The sequence below is a fragment of the Triturus cristatus genome, chromosome 5_2, assembly GCF_964204655.1.
Source record: "Triturus cristatus chromosome 5_2, aTriCri1.1, whole genome shotgun sequence".
Taxonomy (NCBI): domain Eukaryota; kingdom Metazoa; phylum Chordata; class Amphibia; order Caudata; family Salamandridae; genus Triturus; species Triturus cristatus.
In genome coordinates this window covers 233,621,794-233,645,166 of record NC_140588.1, presented here as the reverse complement: position 1 = coordinate 233,645,166, position 23,373 = coordinate 233,621,794, and the positions used below count along the sequence as shown (strand labels likewise).

The 23,373-nt window shown below is 46.0% G+C and overlaps 1 protein-coding gene across 3 annotated transcripts in view; it reads right to left on the bottom strand.

Annotated features, from left to right (window-relative positions):
- The window catches only part of LOC146822831 (uncharacterized), a 355,568-nt gene that overhangs the window by 214,749 nt on the left and 117,446 nt on the right, over positions 1-23,373 (bottom strand). For all 3 annotated transcript variants that reach the window (XR_014961843.1, XR_014961842.1, XM_085606591.1), the window contains exon 6: positions 13,526-13,646. The gene's annotated coding sequence lies outside the window, so the exon portion shown is untranslated. The remainder of the gene's footprint in view (positions 1-13,525; positions 13,647-23,373) is intronic.

The window sequence follows — 23,373 nt, the reverse complement described above, 5'->3', positions numbered from 1 at the left end:
TTGTTATCCTGTAAGGCAAAGTCGACTCAGCATTTCTAAAATGAATAACACATAACAACAGTGTCGTGTGCAGCGCAGCAGAAACGACAAGCTTGCTTGCTAACAATGATCTCGTTTATGCTAACTTAGTGTTGTAAATAGGGCGTGGCTTAATCCATCCTACAATGGTTGAATATTTTTGTCTTCTGAACAATGTGCTTGAGTAAGAGGTTCAAGTCAAGAGTGAATCCAATTTGATTTGGATTTGTTAGTTGGTGTGTTAAGCCCATTAGATTTAAGTTTGAGAGCCATGACCGAATCAAAGAACATTTGGCATTATTGGCAAACAGTAGGAACTTGGTCTTGGTGGGGTTTAGCATTAGGTAGCTTGTTTACATCCGGGTTCGAATGCTTTTGAGGCAGCTTTTGAGTTTCTGTATTTCATTGGTTGGAAAGATTTGTACACAGAGAAATCAGCATGCAGGAGGATCTTATTGCTGCTGTCATCAAGGATGACTCCCAACCGCTCCCAAATAAGATAGAAAATGATGGGTGACATGATGGAGCCCCATGGATCTCAAAAGGTAATAGGGAGAGTCCAGCATCTGGTAGCTGTTTTCTGACTGAGTAGCTGTCCATGGCTGAGGTAGGATATGAAAGATTGTGGAATTGTGTCTGTGAAGTCTTATGTTGGTTTTCAGTTTGTAGATTAATTCTAGAACTTCAGTGGTATCAAAAGCTGCTGAGAGGTTAAGCAGGCAAAGTAAGCAAGGGTTAAGGAAGTGAGTATTGTAGACTACTTGGAGAGTGTCTGTGTCTATACTGCAGTGTGGTCTGACCCTCAGTTGATAGTCTTTAAGTAGGTTATTTCTACTGATACTCTGCTGCAGCTGGCTGGTGATTACTTTCTCAATGATTTTTCCTACAAGTGGAAGGTGGGTATAAGACAAAAGCTGGTGTGATTGACTGGATCTAATGTAGGATTTTTACAGTAGGGAGAGGTTCAGTGCAGTCTTGAGGCTGTCTCAGTTACTCTGGGTTAATTTTCTAAGGAGCATACCACTCTATGTGATTCTTCAGAATGGTGTCATAGAAGTTGAGAAGGGTGTTGATATTTGGAAGTGTCTGGGCAGATTGATTAGTTTTTCTTGGAGTAGTTTCAGATTGATATAATTGAAGGAGCAGATTTTGACTTTTTGCCTTTTCTGCTCCCTTCATGCAAGTGTGGTATGTGAGGGTGAAGGGGTCGTCAGTTTAGTCCAGAAGAGGGGCTTGCAGTGGATGTTGGTGGATGCAGAAAGGATGAGGTCAACTGTTTTACCTTTGGAGTGAACTGGGTTGAAGATGTGTTGCTGCAAATCTAGGGTATTCAGTATAGAGTTGATGGTTTTCTTCATGGTAGACCAACGTGTCTGAGGAAGGTAGGGTGAGAGTGTTGGATGGAGAAAGTGATGATGATGTGTGATATTTCTATGAGTTGTGGTTTGTAGATGTAATGAAAGGAGGCTGTTTTGCAAGCTGAAAGAGGAAAGTGTCAGGAAAGGAGTTTGAAATGTTTCAGGTGTGGCCATGTTGAAGGTGGTATGGGGCCATGTTGACTTAGACATGACCCCCTCCAGTTTTGCCTATGCAGTTTATGTGTCTAATACTTTATCTAGAGGAAGGATGGACTTTTCTTTGCCCCTACTTACTCACCTGCTTATGCCTACTACCACTCCTGAGAGATGGGCCATCAACCAGGACTCTCCAGCCATCTCTATCCCAGACTTTTCCATCACTTGCTGTTAGAGTTGAGGCCTCAGTGCCAGGTGTTTCTTGGCTTTCATCTTTTCCTTTTCCCTTGTGGATTCCATGTCAGGCCTTGCCCAGTTGTGTTTAATGCAGGTTTGCTGAGGGTGTGACCTATGAAGCCTCACCATCTTTTCATGATTTCTTCTCAATCAGGATATTGAAAAATCTACTGCGATAGGTCGTTGTTGCTGATGCTGGTTGGCCAGTAGATTTGGAGGATTTTCCCCAGACAGGTGGTGATGAAGAGCTCGACTTTGTTGGTGGTGTTCACTGCTGTCCTCCAAGTTTCTGCTCTATACAGAAGGAATGAAGTCTGATCTTGTTTTGGAACGTTAGGCCCTTGGAGCTCCAGATACTCTTTAGCAGAATGAAGGCAGCCCTTGCTTTGCCAATTCTTGCCTTGACATCAGAGTCTGTACCACACTGCTTGTCCTTCCTGGGGACCAAACTGGGAGTGTACCATCAACATGTCTTCCGGACGGGGGGCAAAAACTCTGTCTAGGCTCAGAAGTGGGGGTCCACCCAATGGCAGGGTTTGCCTGAGTTATGCTACAGATGACAAGTTCATCATGTGTAGCATAACTCATACCACAAGCCAAGAGATCAGATTACAGTAGAAGGACACAGCCCAGGTGCATGTGAACACATACTTTTCTAAAGGGCATGTAGACGGAAAACAGCATGGAATAAGAGAGTACCGTTCACATTTGCACCAATTTATTTCAAGCTGTCGCTGAGTTCTACAAGATATTTTCAAGATGAGTGAGACATCACAGGTGATGACACAAATCAATATGTACCTCAGTCGTTCATAAATATATATACCACTTATATAACATGGCAACAAGTACACAGACTTGATTCTAGTGCGTGTGTAGATTTTGTGTATAACTTCGTTTGTTTCTAAAATACAAAGCAACCCTTACCTAATCAAAATTGTTCTTCACTATGAAGGTGCTTCAATTTACTTATAGGAAGTCCAATTACAACCATTTTTTAATGAGAAGAGTTGTTCCGAAATTGGGCATCCCAAAAATGATTAAAGATGCAGGAATTTACAGTGCCCCCTGGTTTCATCACTTATAAATAATGAAACCTCAATCATGGCAACCAAGGAAGTAGTCAAAGATTTCCACTATGTTCCATGTATGTGTCTCCCACTGTAAAAAGTATTTTGAGTCTTTTTTACCTGATGCTCCTCATCAAATGATGTAATATTTGATTGTTGGAAAATTGCCCTTTCTGAAGGTTCACCCCAATATCCTGCCTTCCTCTTCCTATTTTTCTGACCTTCTTTTGTTGGCTTTAGGAGTCTGAGCACTTTACCACCTCTGACCAGAGCTCAAGTGCATGTGCTTCTCCCCTAAACATGGTAACATTGGTGTATACACAAGTGGCATATTAAATTTGCTTCTAAGTGCCTTGTAAAGTGATACACCGTATACCCAGGGCCTGTAAATTAAATGCTACTAGTGGGCCTGCAGCACGGATTGTGGCACCCACAGAAGTAGCCCTTCAAACCTGTCTCAGGCCTGCCACTGCTACCTAGGTAGGCCCTAGGTAGCCCATAGAGCTGGGTGCTGTGTGAGTAAAAGGTAGAACATGTACGTTTGAGGATTTGCATGTCCTTGAAGTGATAACACCTAAATTCGTTTTCACTACTGTGAGGCCTACTCCTTTCATAGGTTAATCTTTAGTATTCTTCAATACACTTTTAAGCTGTAATTCCTGTCATATTGTATATCTTTGGAATGGTAATGACAAATCATGTTTACTGGTAAAGTTGTATTTGATATTAGAGGTGCCCCTTTTAGAAAGTGGACATTTCTCTGTTCTTACAGCTCTGGGTGCCTGCAGCCTGTTTGGAATACACATCTGGGGTCGGTGACAGCTACACTTTGTGCACTACCTCTACTCCGCCACAAACACAGGAAGGTTAGGGGTGTCTGAGTGCTCATCTGCATTCTGATTAGGGGTGGGCGGAATTTGCGAAATTAACTTTCGCAAATTATCGCGAAAATGTTTAAAATTATCGCAAACAAGCGGAAATATCGCGAAGATGCGGAAGTTTTTTTCCGGCATGTTCGCGAGATTTTCTGCATGGTTGCGGGTCGCCAACTTACCCATGTGGTTGCTTGCGGGCGCGGCCATCTTGTTTTGAGTTTTCTCGCGGTGCATGATCGCGAGAAGAAAGACGTGATCGCGCGACGCATGACGTCACTGCGGGCGCGAACTGTCGCGAGACAGCGCAAATGGCTAAAAACAATACAACATCTCATGGAGAACGCGACCGGATCAAGAAAACTTGTCGGCGAACGCAGGGATTCAGGTAAGGCGATCGCGCGCGCGCGAGAATGTATTATTTTATAGCGCGAGCAAGAAACAAATTATCGCCAAGCTGCGGAAACCGGAATTTTTGACATTTTCGCGCTCTCCGCGGAACGCGAAAATGTCAAATTATCGCAATTTCCGCGAACGGAACGAAATTTTCGCCCAGGCCTAATTCTGATCACTCTTCCTGGGCAGGTAGGGCGGGAGGGGCTGACACTCACACCTAAAGAGGCAGTGTTGTGTCCCCACAAAAAGGGCCAAATACCCCCTACTGATAGTCAGGAGCCAGGGGTCTTAAGAAAGGGCTTCTGTGCACCTCAAAGACCCGTCTTTGAAGTCACCCCAACTTCAAAGGCACAGCTGGGTATAAGTACTGGGCCTCTGACCCCACCAAAGCAGACAGTTTTGGAGCTACATCTGGACTCTGCCAGAAGAACTGCTGTACTGGATTAAGGACCCATATTCTGCTGCACTGTTGACCAGGAAGGCTTGCTTTACTGCTGTGCTGATCTGCTGCCTGCTGCTCTCTGACCCTGCTAAGGGAGAGCTGGACTCAGCCTTGCAACTGAAGTGATTTCCAAGGGCTTGTTGACTTGCCTCCTGTAGTTTGGGCTATCAAAGTCTCTACACCTGCTCCTGTGCCTGGGTCACTGGAAGGGGACCCAGATACTTGCACAGAGAAATCAATGCATCCACAGGCAGTGTGTAGCAGAACCAGCACATCAACCCTGTTGCGGGAGTAGAATCGGGGTATTGCACTTGGAACCGCTGCATCGCATCTGGAATCACTGCTTCAGAACCAATGCATTGCTGCCACTGCATGGAGAAGATTAACGTATGGCACCTCCAGCATGTATTAACCCTGTACATTGCCTTTGGAACCGCTGCACTCGGAACCAGTTCTTCACTCCACAGACACGACGCATCACCACCACTGTGTGAAGAAAATTGAACCATCACCTCAACATCGACACACTAGTATGCACCCTGCTCTTGCTGTTGCGACCAGAATCAAGGTACTTTGTTCACTGGGCCTGTGTGGCTCTTGTCCCTGGCATGCACTCTATCCCGATCTGCTTGAACTGTTGACTTTGCCCCTATCCTCCGCGACCAGATACCCCCATAGGCTTCTATTGCTTGTAAGCGCTAGAACTCTTTTTATTCTTTAAAAATTCACAACTCAATTTCTTCTTATTGGATTTTAGTAGTGTTGGTCTTGACATATTTATAAAATTATTGTCTATATCTCCAAACTGTGTGGAGTCTTTTTGTTGTGTTTTCAATGTGTTACTGCTTGTGTGTGTGTGGAACAAATGCTTTACACATTGCCTCTTTAGGTAAGCCTCACTGCTCTGTGCCAAGCTACCAGAGGGTGAGCACATGTTATCTTTTAGTGTGTATCTAGCTTACCCTGACTAGAGTGGTAGTCCCTACTTGGACAGGGTGCATACCTCTGCCAACTAGAGAGCCCATTTCTAGCAATGATGATGCCCTTATTTAAGAAGTACACAGAGAGATTTCCTAGCCGTGCCCAAGAACTTCCCCAGGATCAGACTGATGCACAGAACTATAGAGCAGGCTAATGGCAACTATCACTGCCTCCGGTTCTTCCATAGCCACAACAACAGCTCAGATCCAGCTGTTCTGTGGGTAAGGAAGGAAGGAGGTGGGATGGAGTTTTTGGAGGAGCAGTCCAGCCCCTACTATTTTCCCTCTCTCAATCCCTCCAACTTCACCAACAATCAAAATTAACCAGGATGCAGGATCTGGAATGGGAGGGACTAGGATTGTTCCTGGTTCATTTTCTTCCAACCCCCCACTTCCTGGTTCATTTCTCCTGTTCATGTAGACTGAGAGTTGAGGGACCTGCCTTCTTCTCAGGGTGCACACACACAACTTCTTCCACCCACAATGCTTTCCTCTCAATGAGAAGTATTAATAAATCAAAGAGTGGTGTGTTTGCTAGCCAGGTTCCTTGCTGGAGTGCAAACACATAGGTCTGTCCTCTCACAAGGCATAGGAGTGAATAAAAGCTATTGAAATGCACCAAATAATCTGAGCTTAAGGACTAGGGTATGTTGTACACCTCCAAATTCTGGGTTAGCCATAAAATCAGGTGATTATGAGGAAGGTTTTACCAACTTATATTATGGCTATCAACTTGCAATATAAAACCAAAAAACTAAAAAAACTGTGATCATTTGAAGTCAACATATTGTCAATGTGGTGTCCTTATGGACAATGTTTTGGCATATTCTTGTCTTCTGGAATAGCCCATTCATGCATGTGGGGTACTATTATTATAGAGTTAAGTGTGTGAATGGCAGGACATTGTCCAGTTGGCAGATGTCTTGTAGTTTTCCGTACAAAAAGCCAGAAAAGTGTGATTGTGTTGATTCGCACACTGTCATTTCAGGATATTCTATGCAAAATAACATGCAGGAATTCATGAACACCACATCACACCTTGCAAGTCTCTGGTACAGAAATGTTAGAGTTGGTAAATTTCCACTGGAGCCAGCCTAATCTTGACATAAATATAGGAATCATCCCTCATTGAAGCTCCTCACATTATCAACATTCCCTGATTAGTGTATGAATCTCTACTCACACCCATACATGTCTGGAAATTTCTCTAAGGCTCTGCGCCCAGTTTTTTCCTGTGGGCATCCCACACCCTTTGAAATCTTACATGTCTGATACTGCCAGACTAAACCCAGGTGAACATAAATTTGTGTCAAGCCATGCAGGGATATATTCGACCATGAGAAGACTGAATTGAAATCCCATGTTTTGGGAAAAATTCTGAAAATATGACAACCATCATGTTTAGTGTGTTCTTCCTTCTGGGGTTACTGATTTCCCAAGTGCAGAAAAGCATTGCAAAGTGTATCTACATGACATTAATATGGAGTGGTGCAGCAGTAACCTCTTAATCACACTTCATTTAAAAACCCTAAACATATTTTGTTGATTGTTTTCCTTGTTTGATTCTTCACCTAAGTATGTATATGATGTGTAGTTTTCAATTTCATTTTGCTGCAAATGTAAGCAGACTGTGATGCAATTCATCAAAATGTTGCTGACCTATTTTCAGCAGCCATAAATGTAAATAAGGTGAAAGGCAGCTTACTGTATTTGAACCTTCAACTGCCCTTTCAAGGGCAGTTGTATAGTTCCTTCAGTACACTGGTGTTCATGTGGGTCTCTCTGGACCACATTTTGCTGGCCATACCAAACACCCAAAATCTGCCCTTTTCTCTGATTTGCCTGCACCTCATATTTGTACGTTTAATATAGCCCAATTTCACTCTTAGCAGATTGAGGAACATATTGTTGTCACTTTTGTTAAATTTATTAACTTTGGTGGCAGCCTTCTACTCTGGAACATTTTCAGACACACTGGGGCTCAGATTTACGAATCTTTTGCATTGCCCTTGCTTTGCCCTTGCATCATGCAAGGTGATGCAAGGACAACACAATTGCTTCAGTAAGGTTTATGAAACCACGCAATGGGCAATTTGCGGCTTTGTAAAGAAATTTAACCAGCGCAGCGGCTTGCACTGGGTTACATTGCATTTTGAGCTATAAAACATTTCATGGGTGGAGCGTGGATGTTCCCTTACATCCACCCATGGATTTGATGCAATTCCAGATTTAAAAATGTTTGTTAACCTGAAATTACATCAAATCATTACATGATGGCATCACAAGAAGGAAAATCTTTGATTTTCTCCTTATTTCCTCTTTCTATGCATGATACAAATTTACTTGCCGCGCTGTGTTGCATGAAACATTAGTACATATACCCATGCTCCACCCATTGAGGCCCTAATTTATGATGCACTTGCACCACTGATGCGTCACTTTTTTATGACCCTGCGGCAGTGTAATCAATTGTCCACACTGTGCCCTATTTATAAAGTGAAGTATCTAGGCAGATGCATCCCTTTATAAAGGCCTGCGCTACATTATACCTGTGTCAGGTATCATTTATGCAGGGTGGGCATTCCCCCATAAAAAGCCCTGTAGAAGTGGCTCAGTAAAATGTATGAGATTTCACTACACCACTTCTACGAATTGACCAGTGGCGACTCCTTCGCTAAGGTGGAGGAGCATCGCACCACTCATTGCTTTGCAGCAGTGAAGAAAATAAAAATAAAATAATAATATATTGATGTTATTATCATTATATTTGTTCCTGCTGTATCAGCATTGGGGTGGGGTTCACAGAGCTAGGCAAGGGAGGAGTGCTGGGCACATTGAAGTGCGCATGACACTTTGGCCGGAATTCTCTGGCCAGCCAAACAGTCATGCTCATTTACCATTTTCTCCACCCGGGCCGCATTACAGCTTGGGTGGATAACATGCCCAGGTCCCCAGTCCCCATCTGGGCACCAAAATAGGGCGCTCAGACATATAACAGTGCTGCATTTCAACATTGTGTTTGGCTCACAAAGCCTGGCTGCTTACTGTTCGGCGGAGGAGAGATGACGTAAGACAGAGCGGCCAGGGGGTAGGTGTCTTTTTCTTTTTTTACACACCCTCGCTCCCCGCCACCCACCCCAGATCTGTGCCAGCCACCACTGGACTTGACTGCATCATAATCCTTATGCCTGCTTCAAGCAGGCATAAGGATTGATGCAGGTCTTTTTATATAGGACTCACCCATGCGTTATGACACATTGCTGGAGTTGCGTTAGTTTTCCTGCACACACCAGCAATACATAATTCTTTGCACCACCAAATACATCAGAATGCCTGATGTAGCTGTAAATCTTTGCACCATGGAGCACCATACTGTAAATATGGCGCATCCATGGTGTCAAAAGGTTGGCACTATGAAAAGTAACCCATCGCTGTTTTTGCCCAGAGAGGCGTCACTTTTCATAAATGAGGCCCTGTATGCCTATCAGCTCAAAATGCAACATAACACAGCACAAGTCGCAAGGACAATGCAAAATCTTAGTAAATCTGGCCCTTTGTTTTTATAACCAATTTTATTGGCACTTTTTGGAGAAAAAATCGAACAGCCGCAACAACATAGACATAGCACCATTCAGGCAAGATAAATACTACAATACACTTACAAGAGATTTCCGCAATCTGCTCATATGGGATCTGCCTCCACCCAAATGGTGAACAATTAAACCAGAGGTCCCGGCCATTTGCCCCATATATGTCCATGCTTAGTTGGGCTCCCTCTTGCTTCGTAGATGGCTCGTTCTTGGGTGGTGCACCAATCTACGCCTCTACCCCATTTAGCCAATGAGGGAGGCGCCAAGTCCTTCCAGGCAGCTGCTATGTCTCTCTTGGCTATGACAACGACGGTCCCTAGGAATAGCTTGTCAGCCCAGGAGCCAGCTAGGCCCTCCATCACTCCCAGGAAAAGGGCACGGGGACTGAGGGGAACCTCCCACCCCAGCACCTCACTCAACTCAGACACAATGGAAGCCCAGTATTTGGTGAGAATGTTGCAGGACTAAACCATGTGATCGAAGTCTGCTGTGTCTGCTTTGCAGCACGGGTAATGTGGGGTCGGGAGGAAGCCTGCTCTGTGGAGTCGCACCAGGGTAGGATAAGCACTGTGGAGATAGTAGATCTGAATGAATCAGAGCTTAGCGGAGATTGTGAGCAACCTGGGGGCCATCAGAGCATCCCGCCAGTCCACCTCCTCAAGAGGGCCAAGCCACAGATCCCACCGGGCCGTGAGAAGCTCTATTGTTGATGGGGTGCTGTTAACCAGGGAGCAATGCATTTGGGATATCCCCCCTGTTCCTAAACTCCCCATAAGGATTTTGGCCTCTAAGGGGCTAAATTCAGGGATGGTTGTGTGATCAGGGACAAGAAATGTCATGGCATGTCACATCTAGAGTTACCGAAAGAACTAAGTGGAGTGCAAGGAGTATGCCTTTTGGAGGTCTTAGAAAGAGGACAGGTGCTCCCCCTTCCATATGGCTCCCAAGCAAGTCATGCCAATTAGGTCCCATTTATGGAACCCTGGCAAAGTCGCAACCTCCCTTAGCCATGTGCCATGCCACAGTGGTGTTTGTAGTGAGAATTTTGGTGTCCCATTGGATGTGTCGCAGCGCGGAACGCCTTGCCAGGAGGACTGTGCGGGTAATTGTTGGTAGGGTGTGTGGGATTGGGGCCACATAGAGCATGGCCTGAAGGCGGAAGAATCGGAGGCTCTCTATCTCCTAGGGATAGGTAGGGTCTGACCACCCTCCATTAAACCAGTCATGAATCACTAAAAGGTGCATGGCCAAGTAGTACAGGAATGGGGTTGTCATTTCTATCCCCCCATCGTATGTGGGCCGTTGACATGTGGTGAAAACCAGCCGCGATCTCACCCCACCCCAGAGGAAGGTCGTGATTATACAATCTAGGTCACGGAACCAGCCACAAGGGAGATGGAGTGGAAGGTTTTCAATGATGTTTAGAAGACGGGTGAGAATCATCATCTTAAAAAGTGTGACTCTGCCTAGGGATTCAACGGGAGAGTCTGCCAAAGACGGAGGTCCTCTTTCACGTGCTTGAGGAGTGGAGTGAGATTAAGGGACCAGATAATTTTAGGAAGGAGGTCCACTCAGATCCCGAGATATTTGAATGAGAACCTACGTTAGGGAATGGTTGTTTGCCAGTCCACACACTCCCTCGAGTCGAAACATGAAGCGGTACAACTGTAGATTTGGCTGGATTGAGACAGGTGGAGAATGCGGAAGGATCTGTAAATCTGACCCTTAGTGAGGTTTCATAATAAATCCATAAAGTTCACTGAACAATAAAATAATCAAATACTGCTGCCGATGAATTAGGAGTGATACTTTTTTGCCACTTTTTAAAGAAATAATTCCATATTGTAGAAACGTGTTTTTCCATTTTGGATAGTGAAATGGTGTACACAATAAATTATCAAGGTGTATTTATAAAAAAACACCAGTGTGTAAAAGGCAATGTTAAATGCATTCTTCTAGTTTTTAAAAGGTTTTCAGCAAAGATTCAGGACCATAATTGAGAGGAAGTCTGCATTTACTGCTCTAGAAATCATGTATCCCCTGGCATCTGAAGATGTGCAGTAAGTAATGTGCACCAATTATCTAGACAACCATTCTGCTTTGTGGTTGAATTAGACACCGGTAAAATAAAAAACTAATATTGATTTGTTCTTTCAGTGCAGATCTCCTAACATGTCACGGGGTTTCATGATTATTGTCTGACAATTGTGTGCTGTCAGGGGAAACATAAGTAAACTGCTTGGGTAAATTCCACTGGGCTGTTAAAAGTGCATTCTATTGTTTCCCCAGCACGTGACAACAGAAAGCAGTAATTGCATGTGAAGAAGTGTGGCTCGATGGTTAGAGCGGCAGACCTTGATGCAGAGATCTGGCCTGGGGCCAGGGTTCAATTCCTGCCTCGGTGGGTCTTGGGCTCAATTTCCTCGGACCTGATAATACTTGCCTCGGTGCCTACTCTAATCATGGGTCCCACTCTGCAACTCTAGGCAATAGCTTGCTTAATCTCCACAACGGCCCCAACAGTGCTGGGGATGCCTGTCTTCCCCTTGGGGGTGCCCAGGAGTGGACATTTCACAGGGAAAGCCAGGAAGGGTTCCACAGTGGTATGAGTACAAGCACCAGGACGCCCCGTCGCTGGGGCAGCAGTGCGCTAAACAAGTACAAAAATTTCATCTAACAATAAATTACAATTGTGCAGTGGCGCTTTGATTAAAATAATTCAAAATGATGTCTGTGGTATCAGGTATGAATGAAATGTTACAAACACGTTCAGATTAGCATTGCTTCTCCATGTTAACACACGCTGAGCTTGTATCACGTCAAGGCGTTTATATTTTCTGTCAAAAGGTATAGATTTCATGAAGATAGTGTTACTTCAATGTGATGAAGTCTCAGAAGGGATTGTGTTACTTTGAAATATTTGTAAATGAATTTTTAGGAACGTGTTAAAAATACAATGTCAGTTACAAATAAAATACAAAAAGGGTAAGAAGGTGTAACTAAATGGATGTTTTGGGGCAGAATGTATTCCGTTTTTGTCAGACCTTCCAATCAGACAGGAAATTTCATAACCGTTAAATATATTCCACTTACAGTTATAGACTTTCAGCCTCACATGTTGAAAGCTCTTCCATGATTTGCTGTTTTTGAACCAATCTCCAGTTGCGATTCCCTTTTTTATGATTTAAAAAGCCGGACATGGAAATTCTGTGGAAATTTAGACGCAGAACTTCCTTTGAGTGGTGGTTGCAGGTGGATCCCAAAGGCACTCGGAATGTATTTTTCCTCAACAGACTTTGACCCAGAGCAAGAGAAGGACAATACAAAAGGGTGAAAGAAGTAGGACGAGAAAGACAGAAAAACAGTGACAAATGGAGAATTCAGGGATGAAACAACCTGCAAGGTTGAAATAAAGGGACAAGTAGTGCCGGGAGGTGGAAAAAAAAGGCATGAGGTGAAATTCAGAATACGGAGCCATGGCAGTATTCGGTAATCCAGTCATTCGTCAGCGCAAGATGCGGACTTATTAAAAAAATCCGAGGCCTTGCTCTCATTAAACACTGTTAGGACAGATCAAAATGGAACACAAATACTTAGGGGCATATTTATCAAAGGTTTTGAGTCCCCCTTGCACCAAAACAAGTTGCTGCCTTGCATTACTCTGCCCCAGGGAGGCGTTCCATGATTTACCATGAGTGGTAGACCTTGGGAATGAGTTAAAATCATATACCTTTCCAGGAGAAGCGTAATGAGGAGAAAGATCTTTATTTCTCCTTGTGTTTATCTCTTTCTATGTGTGCTGCATTGTGCAGTACATATAAAAAGAGGAAAAAGCCTCCGTCAGTTGATGGAGAGAAGGCTGCACAATGTCAAACATTCACCCCAGTACCGAGATCTGGGTCTACATCTATTGTTTTTTGGCTTCCCATGCCATTCAGTTGGCCCTGCAGGAAGAGGAGGAGGCAAGTGCCACTGCCCAGTGCCCCAGCCAGTCACCAGCGCCTCCAGCCTCCTGGCAAGAACAACACTATAGCCGCCGGCAGCTGGTATCAGCCCATCACCGTCACACCACCACTGCTTCCCCCCCACTCAGACCTCGTTTCCAGCACTGTGTCCTGCAGAGGCTGGCGCAGTTAGTAAGTCGTACAGCACGCATTGAGGGACACCTCGAGAAGCATCTGACCCCGTGTAGCACCCTCTTCTTTAGCCCCTTTTTCGGTTGAGCATCAGCACGCATGCGCTGTTAGCACAACCTGCTGTTATCTATAGAACAACTTTTTTACCGCCTGCTACACACCATACGCTGACTCCAGTGTCGATCTTCCTTACTGCCTCCTGACTGATTCCTGCAGACGAAATGTTATACTTCCCTTGAAGGCTGCAGAGCACCGGCCAAGTACAGTTACCTTACGCTTTGAGGGCATCTCTGATGGTTGGACAAACTCTTTTCCTCCTACTGCTGACCTTCCCTGTGCTACAAGTCCAGCTCCTGTCGTGGGGTGCTCTCTCCCATCATTGCCTCATGTCCTATTTAAAAAAAAAAAATGCTTCAATCAACAGGGAAGCAGCTACGCGCTGCACTCCATGCAGTGCCCTCCCCCACCATTACCTCATGTCACTGTTTTTAAAAAAATGTTCCTAGAGACATAGTTGCAGCTAAGCGCTGCACTCACTGCTGAATTATATTAGTGCGGTTAGACAATTTCCTAAAAAAAATATGTGCCATGCCGTGGTCGGGCACATCCTTTACGTGAATATTCTGTGCAAAACAGAAGCACTTAATATTGGCTGACTCCGCAAATTGTACGAGCCATGTAGGGTGTGCTTAAACGGCTAGAGCGGCCGACTCTGAAGCTGAGGAAGCGGGTTCGAGTCTGGCGGGAGGCTCAAGCATCCTGGGATTCTGGCCAAATTACTTCATCGGTAATCACTTAATAACCTAATGTTTACTAATGCAAGGACATGTGTGAGATCAGTTTTTAATTACGTAAAAAGGATTACTTCAGAGTGACTATGCTATGGTGCCAATGTAAAAATATTACGACCCTTCCTGCGGGTCACGGTGTAAGAAATTGACTTCTGATCAGACAGAGGGCAGAAGAAGATAGAAGTTGAAGTGCTCCTTATACTGGGAGGCCTTCATTACATGTAGTCTGCTTTTTAAGTTTTCAATTTTATTTACTTTACCTTTTACAATATGAATTGTCTCAACCACCCAACAGCCATAACATTGTGCGCTTTCTTCCCGTTGTAGCATAACATTACCCCATCGTTCTCCCTAGATAAACGCCTTTCTTACTCCATCATTGTTTACCATTTTGTGATGTGCAATTTAAAATGGTCTTTATCGTAAAAATGCTATGCTTTATTTAAATTGATTATGGCATTACATTGGGGCGATCAGGAAGAAAACATGAATGTGCGATTATTTCTTGTACCTTTTGAATCAGCCATTGTAGGGACACTAGAAACACGGGGGCATATTAACAAGCCAGGTGTTAGACGTCCTTCACATTTAACATGGGCTTCAATTGGAATTCCAAAGAGCATATTATCAAGCCCATTATCTCCGTTTTAGCGGCAGTTTTCTGCCGCTAAAGCGGCGATCATTTTATCAGCTGTCTTGATAATATGCCCCCCTGTGAATGCATTACCACGAAGGGCTTCTCTTGGTCCAGACCTGACGAGCGAGCACACCATTTAACATTTACGAGCACACTGAAAATGGAGAGAATCCTATATTTCCTGTCAGTGATATACTGCTGCAAGAATGTCCTTGGAGTGTAAGTAATAACGGCATTTGGAAAAGCAACCGTACTTTTAAACTTAATGTGAAAGTAGCGGGTAATAGAAGCGCCCTTCCCATCCTCATTGACTCATCTTTTAGTCTGCGCCACATGGAGTTTTGCATTTCCTAGAACATGTCACAGCAGGACTGAATAATCTCTTCAGCGGGCATACTCTTCCTGCCTCATTTCTGTTACAAGGTTTTTCATAGAGCAGGCAAAAGCAGACACTTACACTCATTTGCACATTAAACAACAGTCGAACATAAAAGCATTGACTTAAAATTGAAAGTGTACCTTCCATGTTGAATGATGGGTTTGTAGTCATGCAGTATAGTTGACCAGTGAGGGGGTGAATGCAAAAATGTGTCAAAGGGCGGAGGTGTGGGTGGGGTGCAGGAAAGCACGGATGAGTGACAGAGTGTATTCATGAAGTGTGACTGAGTATCTAAACTCACCCTTAAAGAGGTTCTTTTGCAGTGACTGCCAACACAGCATTGTGCCTTGGTACGTTGTTAGTGTGCCTTTACTCTTGACAATGTCTGATATTACAGATCTTGACCCTCCTGCCAGTAACCCGTCTCTGGCCAATGCAGTCAGTGATTTTACAACTGTGAGTCCAGAGCAAAGTTCTGTCGAAGCTAATTACATGGTGCATTGTGGAAGCGTGCTACTTTTGTCTGCTTTGTAAAATGTGATGGCACAGTCCATAATACAGTTGCACTGTGAGAGAAGGTCTCTTTCTCTCCTTTCAAGTGGAGAACAAGAACTCCCTCAAAACTGGCATGACTACATCTTACTCTGTGTATGGTGGAGCCCTTAAAGAGGCAGGGTTGCATTACGTAAACTCTGTCCACCAACTGGTGGACTCAAAGCTTCAGGCTTTGTAATGTAAATGTAATGTAAAAAATTCTTGTAAAGCGCAACTTACACCGGACGGTTTCTTGGCGCTAATCACTTACTTGAGAAGAGGCACAAAAGGGGAGAAAAGAGTGCTTATGTATAAATGCTGCGGAAAAGGTGAGTTTTAAGAAGAGACCTAAAGTGAGGGTTAGAGGGGGAAAGTCTAAGTTCCAACGGAAGTGAATTCCAAAAGGAGGGAGCCAGGAAAGAAAATCTGAGGCCTCCGTGTTTCTTGCGCCTAAACCTGGGCATCTGGAGGAGCGCATGGTGAGAGGACCGGAGGTGCCTAGGGGGAACGTAGGGGTGCAGGAGAGAGGAAATGAAAGAAGGTCCAATGCCGGCCACAGATTTATGGGTCAAACAACCAAGTTTGAATTTGCAACGCTCCGAAACAGGAAGCCAGTGAAGAGCTTTGAGCAGAGGGCGAACGTGAAGATGTTTGGGTTGATGATAGATCAGGCGGGCTGCCTGGTTCTGTATCAGCTGTAATCTTTTAATTTGATATTGTGGGATGCCTACATACAGGGCGTTGGCATAGTCAATCCGAGAGATGACTAATGCCAACAGTGCCAGGGTGAGAGCCTCGGTGGTCAAGAAATTAGCTATTTTCCGGATCTTCCTAAGCTGGAAAAAGCAAGAGGACACAGTGGCACTGACCTGGTGTTTCATTGAAAGTAGACTCCCAGGCTTTTCACCTTGTCAGCCAGACAAGGAGAGGGGCCAAGGGAAGAGGGCCAGAAAGTAGATTTCCAAGGGTTGGATGGGCCTCCGACAAGAACAAGCTCCGTCTTGTCGGGGTTAAGTTTAAGATGGTGAGCGCCCATCCAATTACTGATGTGACAGAGGGTGAGCTGAAAGTCTTGGATCGCTTCGTCCGAGGAGTCAAGATTGAAGACAAGCTGAATGTCATCTGCATAATTAAATGCAGTGACATTCCTTCCCCAGAGGGAGCGAATAAGGGGAGTGAGATACAAATTAAATAGAAGTGGTGACAGAGACGAACCCTGCGGAACGCCGCAAGTAAGCTTCATTTTGTCAGCCGAAAACTGGGAGAGTCAGACAGATTGGTGGCTGTTCGTCAAGAAGGAACGAACCCAACTGAGGGCCGTCCCACTGATGCCCGCCTCTTTGACACGGTCGACCAAGATGGTATGGTCGACCGTGTCAAAGGCCGCCGATAGATCTAGAAGAATCAGAGCTTAACTAATATTAGAGTCGGCGCCTCTACGGAGTTCCTCCATGACAGAGAGGATAACCGCCTCCGTCGAATGAACAGGTCTAAACCCAGCTTGCTGGGAGTCTAAGAAGTTGGACTCTTCAATAAAAGAGCTGAGGACACTGGTCACATGTGTCTCGAGTACCTTACTCAAGTAAGGGAGAAGGGAGATGGGACGGAAGTTACCCATAACTGCGGGGTCGGCATTAGGTTTTTTTAGTATGGGAACCACCTCAGCGTTCTTGAACTGGCTAGGAACCACACCGAACAGAAGAGAATTGTTCAGGAGGGCTAGCGGAGGGGCGGGGCAGGCCGAAAAGGCAGCACGAAGAATCGCAGGGGGGCAACAGTCCGTGGGAGAGCCAGATGAAACTTTTTTAAGCAGGGAAAGAAAATCTACTTCTAGTATAGGGGGAAACTGGGATAGGGAATGGAGATTAGAGAAGGGAATGGTCTCTGTGGGGGGCATCACCGGGGATCCAGAGAAGATACTATTTTTAATTTTGCTGATTTTGTCTATAAAGAATTGATTAAGAGAGTCACATAGAGCCTGGGAAGGAAGGGGTTTAAGAGTCACCCTGTCAGGATGTGAGAGCTCCTCCACAATGGCAAAAATTTCTTTAGATTTTTGCACAGAATTAAGAATTTTTGTGGAGAAGTAAGCAGTTTTGGCGGCTGAGATAGCCTGTTTGTATTCGCCAGAAAGTTTTAAAAATTGTAGTTTTTCTGAGTGGTCGTAGTTTCTACGCCAATGGCGCTCGGCTTGGCGGAGTCCCAGTTTTAAAGATTTAAGGCTGTCCAAGAACCATCGATGTGCGTCATGAGGGCGCTTGGTTCTGATTAGCTTGAGGGGGGCAACCTTGTCACTGGCGGACTCTAGCCATTTGACAAGTGCGGCTTCTTGGGAGTCTATGGAGCCGGGACTGGGTGGAACCGAAGATGTTAAGGAGGTAAAAAATGAGTCGAGGTCTGCTTTATTCCAGTTGCGGGCCAGGAGGCTAGGGCCTCGGCTGCGGGGAGGCGGTGGAGGGACCAAGAGAGAGAAAGAAATTAAGGAATAATCCGACCAGTGACAAGGTGAAATCATGAGCGACTTAATTCCAAGATTGTAGGTCCACACTTGATCAAGGATGTGGCCCTTAGAGTGAGTGGCCGTATGGACGTGTTGGAGGCTATTGAGCCCACTTAATAAGTCGGTGAAGGCCAAGGAGAGAGAGCTTTCATGGGCGTCTGACGGCCAGTAGTTAAAGTCTCCCAGAACCAGGAGTTTGGAATAGTTGATGGTAAGCTGGGAGAGTAGGTCGCCAAAGAGCGAGGGAACATTTGGCATAGGTTGGGGGGGGCGATATACCAGAACGCAGGTAAGGGGAGACACCGAGGATTCAAAGCGGATGGCTAGGTAGTCGACCTGGGGAATATTGGGTAGGGAGAGGGAGGTAAACCTAAGGGGGAGTTTGATAATGGCGGCTACGCCGCCACCAGGTTTCCCCACTGGACGGTTGGCTTGAAGGATATAATACCCAGGGGGAATGGCTGCCAAAATATCAGGGGAGGAATCCTCGTTCAGCCAAGTCTCCGTTATGAGTAGAATATCGGGTCGGTCTGAGTCCAGGAGGTGGCATATGTCAAGTTGATGGCTGACTAACGACCGAGTGTTAAGATATATGATTGCTAATTCCATATTAGCAGGTGCCTGAGCGGACAAAGATTTGGGGGGAGGGGAGATGACTGTGTGTTCAGGGGTAAGGGAAGACAGAAGAGTCCTGAACTCAGGGAAAGTCCTGCGGGCTTGGAGAATGCCTAGTTGTTTTAGTTTTAAATAACTGGTAGCAACCAGCGGCCAAGGTTTGTGTAAGGAAATTAGGTCCCTAGGGGAATAAGATGGAAATTGGGCAGAGTGACAGGCCCCAGGCCCCAACCGGCCGCAGACGGGCGCAGACGGGCTTGCCTTTGGCGCGCCCTCTGCCCGCCGCCGGCGCGCCCGCTGCGCCTGCCCGCTGCGCCGTCTAGGGAACATAGTCATTTTGTAGGGAAAGAGGAGGGTGGGAGGCAGCCGCAACTAGAGCGCTACCCCTGCCTTCTCCCAAGATGGCGGCCACCCTGAGCTTAACCCATTGGCAGGTGTCCCAAGCAAAGATGGAGTCCGGCCAGGAGGGGAGCTGAGGTGGGAGTGAAGCGGGATGGCAAGGATGTCGGTAGTGCCAGGTACACTGTGCGCAAGGTAAGGATTTAAAGTTAAAAACAAACAGAAAAGCGAGCGTGTACAAAACTCACAGGAGGCGAACAGTAACACGCCACACTGCGCACAACACACGATTATTTTAAAAAAATACACAGCGTTGCACTCACACGGCCCCCGGCTTTTTCCGCCTCAGGGGTATTCACACAAGTAATCTGTGCGGGAGTGAAAGAGCGAGGATTAAATAGCCAGGGAGGGCGGGAGGCAGCCGCAACTAGAGCGCTACCCCTGCCTTCTCCCAAGATGGCGGCCACCCTGAGCTTAACCCAATGGCAGGTGTCCCAAGCAAAGATGGAGTCCGGCCAGGAGGGGAGCTGAGGTGGGAGTGAAGCGGGATGGCAAGGATGTCGGTAGTGCCAGGTACACTGTGCGCAAGGTAAGGATTTAAAGTTAAAAACAAACAGAAAAGCGAGCGTGTACAAAATTCACAGGAGGCGAACAGTAACACGCCACACAGCGCACAACACACGATTATTTAAAAAAAATACACAGCGTTGCACTCACACGGCCCCCGGCTTTCCGCCTCAGGGGTATTCACACAAGTAATCTGTGTGGGAGTGAAAGAGCGAGGATTAAATAGCCAGGGAGGGCGGGAGGCAGCCGCAACTAGAGCGCTACCCCTGCCTTCTCCCAAGATGGCGGCCACCCTGAGCTTAACCCAATGGCAGGTGTCCCAAGCAAAGATGGAGTCCGGCCAGGAGGGGAGCTGAGGTGGGAGTGAAGCGGGATGGCAAGGATGTCGGTAGTGCCAGGTACACTGTGCGCAAGGTAAGGATTTAAAGTTAAAAACAAACAGAAAAGCGAGCGTGTACAAAATTCACAGGAGGCGAACAGTAACACGCCACGCAGCGCACAACACACGATTATTTAAAAAAAATACACAGCGTTGTACTCACACGGCCCCCGGCTTTCCGCCTCAAGGGTATTCACACAAGTAATCTGTGCGGGAGTGAAAGAGCGAGGATTAAATAGCCAGGGAGGGCGGGAGGCAGCCGCAACTAGAGCGCTACCCCTGCCTTCTCCCAAGATGGCGGCCACCCTGAGCTTAACCCAATGGCAGGTGTCCCAAGCAAAGATGGAGTCTGGCCAGGAGGGGAGCTGAGGTGGGAGTGAAGCGGGATGGCAAGGATGTCGGTAGTGCCAGGTACACTGTGCGCAAGGTAAGGATTTAAAGTTAAAAACAAACAGAAAAGCGAGCGTGTACAAAATTCACAGGAGGCGAAAAGTAACACGCCACGCAGCGCACAACACACGATTATTTAAAAAAAAATACACAGCGTTGCACTCACACGGCCCCTGGCTTTCCGCCTCAGGGGTATTCACACAAGTAATCTGTGTGGGAGTGAAAGAGCGAGGATTAAATAGCCAGGGAGGGCGGGAGGCAGCCGCAACTAGAGCGCTACCCCTGCCTTCTCCCAAGATGGCGGCCACCCTGAGCTTAACCCAATGGCAGGTGTCCCAAGCAAAGATGGAGTCCGGCCAGGAGGGGAGCTGAGGTGGGAGTGAAGCGGGATGGCAAGGATGTCGGTAGTGCCAGGTACACTGTGCGCAAGGTAAGGATTTAAAGTTAAAAACAAACAGAAAAGCGAGCGTGTACAAAATTCACAGGAGGCGAACAGTAACACGCCACGCAGCGCACAACACACGATTATTTAAAAAAAATACACAGCGTTGTACTCACACGGCCCCCGGCTTTCCGCCTCAGGGGTATTCACACAAGTAATCTGTGCGGGAGTGAAAGAGCAAGGATTAAATAGCCAGGGAGGGCGGGAGGCAGCCGCAACTAGAGCGCTACCCCTGCCTTCTCCCAAGATGGCGGCCACCCTGAGCTTAACCCAATGGCAGGTGTCCCAAGCAAAGATGGAGTCCGGCCAGGAGGGGAGCTGAGGTGGGAGTGAAGCGGGATGGCAAGGATGTCGGTAGTGCCAGGTACACTGTGCGCAAGGTAAGGATTTAAAGTTAAAAACAAACAGAAAAGCGAGCGTGTACAAAATTCACAGGAGGCGAACAGTAACACGCCACGCAGCGCACAACACACGATTATTTAAAAAAAATACACAGCGTTGTACTCACACGGCCCCCGGCTTTCCGCCTCAAGGGTATTCACACAAGTAATCTGTGCGGGAGTGAAAGAGCGAGGATTAAATAGCCAGGGAGGGCGGGAGGCAGCCGCAACTAGAGAGCTACCCCTGCCTTCTCCCAAGATGGCGGCCACCCTGAGCTTAACCCAATGGCAGGTGTCCCAAGCAAAGATGGAGTCTGGCCAGGAGGGGAGCTGAGGTGGGAGTGAAGCGGGATGGCAAGGATGTCGGTAGTGCCAGGTACACTGTGCGCAAGGTAAGGATTTAAAGTTAAAAACAAACAGAAAAGCGAGCGTGTACAAAATTCACAGGAGGCGAAAAGTAACACGCCACGCAGCGCACAACACACGATTATTTAAAAAAAATACACAGCGTTGCACTCACACGGCCCCTGGATTTCCGCCTCAGGGGTATTCACACAAGTAATCTTTGAGTTTTATTACCTGACAGCACAGCTTCACTGGGCGTCCTACTGATTTGGAAAACTCCACTGAGAAGACAATGATTGGGAAAAGTCCAGAAGCCAAAAAATTGTCCAACATGTTACTAGATGGGGACACACTAGGGTTACTACCTGGGAAGGAGGCAAATCTGGGCAGGTACTGTAAATATTCAGGACAAAGGGTAAACATTCCATACAAAAAATCAGAATAACATTTTATTTGTACTGACACATCTGAGTCGAATGCTAACCCCCAAAGCCAAAACGTCCTGCATTAATGTGCTAATCTAATGCATGCAAACACACGTATGCACAGATCACATAGACTATTAGTTCTGTGTCTCTGTGCAACCTGCGTATGTCTGTGCCCCATTTTGTATTCCCCAGGCTTGTGATCCTGAATACTTGTGGTCCTGCATACGGGAAACACCTTTGTAGCAGCCTGTGTGCATTAGTTGTAGCATAACATTACCTCATGGTTTGAAATAACAAACCCTTGTACTTCTCATGACCAAAACGAGGGTCGTGGTTGTCTAGTTGCGGAGGTGGCGGGCACAGTGGGAACAGAGAAGCCTTGGCGCCGCAAAAAGATTGTTCAATGTACAAAATGGTACATTTTAAAATATACGTGTTACTTGAAAATATGCTATTAAATGAGTTTATTAGGTATTTGCAGAGTTTCCTGGCAAACATGTAACATAGGATAGTGTGGGGTCATACCACATCTGGCTGTCGCAGAGCCAACAGGCAGCAAGTGCACACATTCCAAAATTAGAAGCAACTGAATATAAAGCTGCCTCTATACCTTGTGCACAAAATAATACCTAAAGGTGCAAATAAATAGAACTACTCCTTATAAGGTACCAGAGCAGTTCAGTGAGATCATATTCATATTACAGTTTTTAAAAAATTTAAATAACCTGATCCTTGCACTGTTTGTATTATGTCCGTTCGTTCGGCAGCACCAGGAGAGCACAGAGGAAGTTCTGGCCTGTGTCTGGTAGTGCTGGCGCTGGCCTTCCTGCTGCCCGTGCAGGTAAGTGCAAACAGCGGTTTGCAGGGAGTACATTTATTGCCCAGATCAATGTGTCCTCTGTGGAACAGAGAGAAAATGCTACACAGTTAATAAGTGCACAGTGAATGGCTGAAAGCGTACCTATCGAGATGGCAGGGCGGTACCTCTGGTGCTCAGAGACGTGAGGAGCCCCGTTCAACTACTGCATGTGCTTTTTACCTACCCTAGCAGGGTAGGGAGCATTTATTTAAATAAATTGAGTGTTGTGTGAAAATATAACATGGACAAAACATTGCACATATTAACTGAATAAAAGGATCACAGGCATCAAATGCATCAAAACGATGGCCAGGCTGGCACAAGGGGTCTGATTTGTTTATTTTTACACCTATATAGTGCTGCCCTGTCTGCAAATACATCTTCAAGGTGCTGAAATTATAGCTCACCTTCCCTTTTTAATAAAGATTATCTTTTTAATTCTATTTATTCTACCTAATAACACTCCATAACACACAATCCCACTCCACATATTTCCATTACACTCAATACCACATATTTACTATCCACATAAT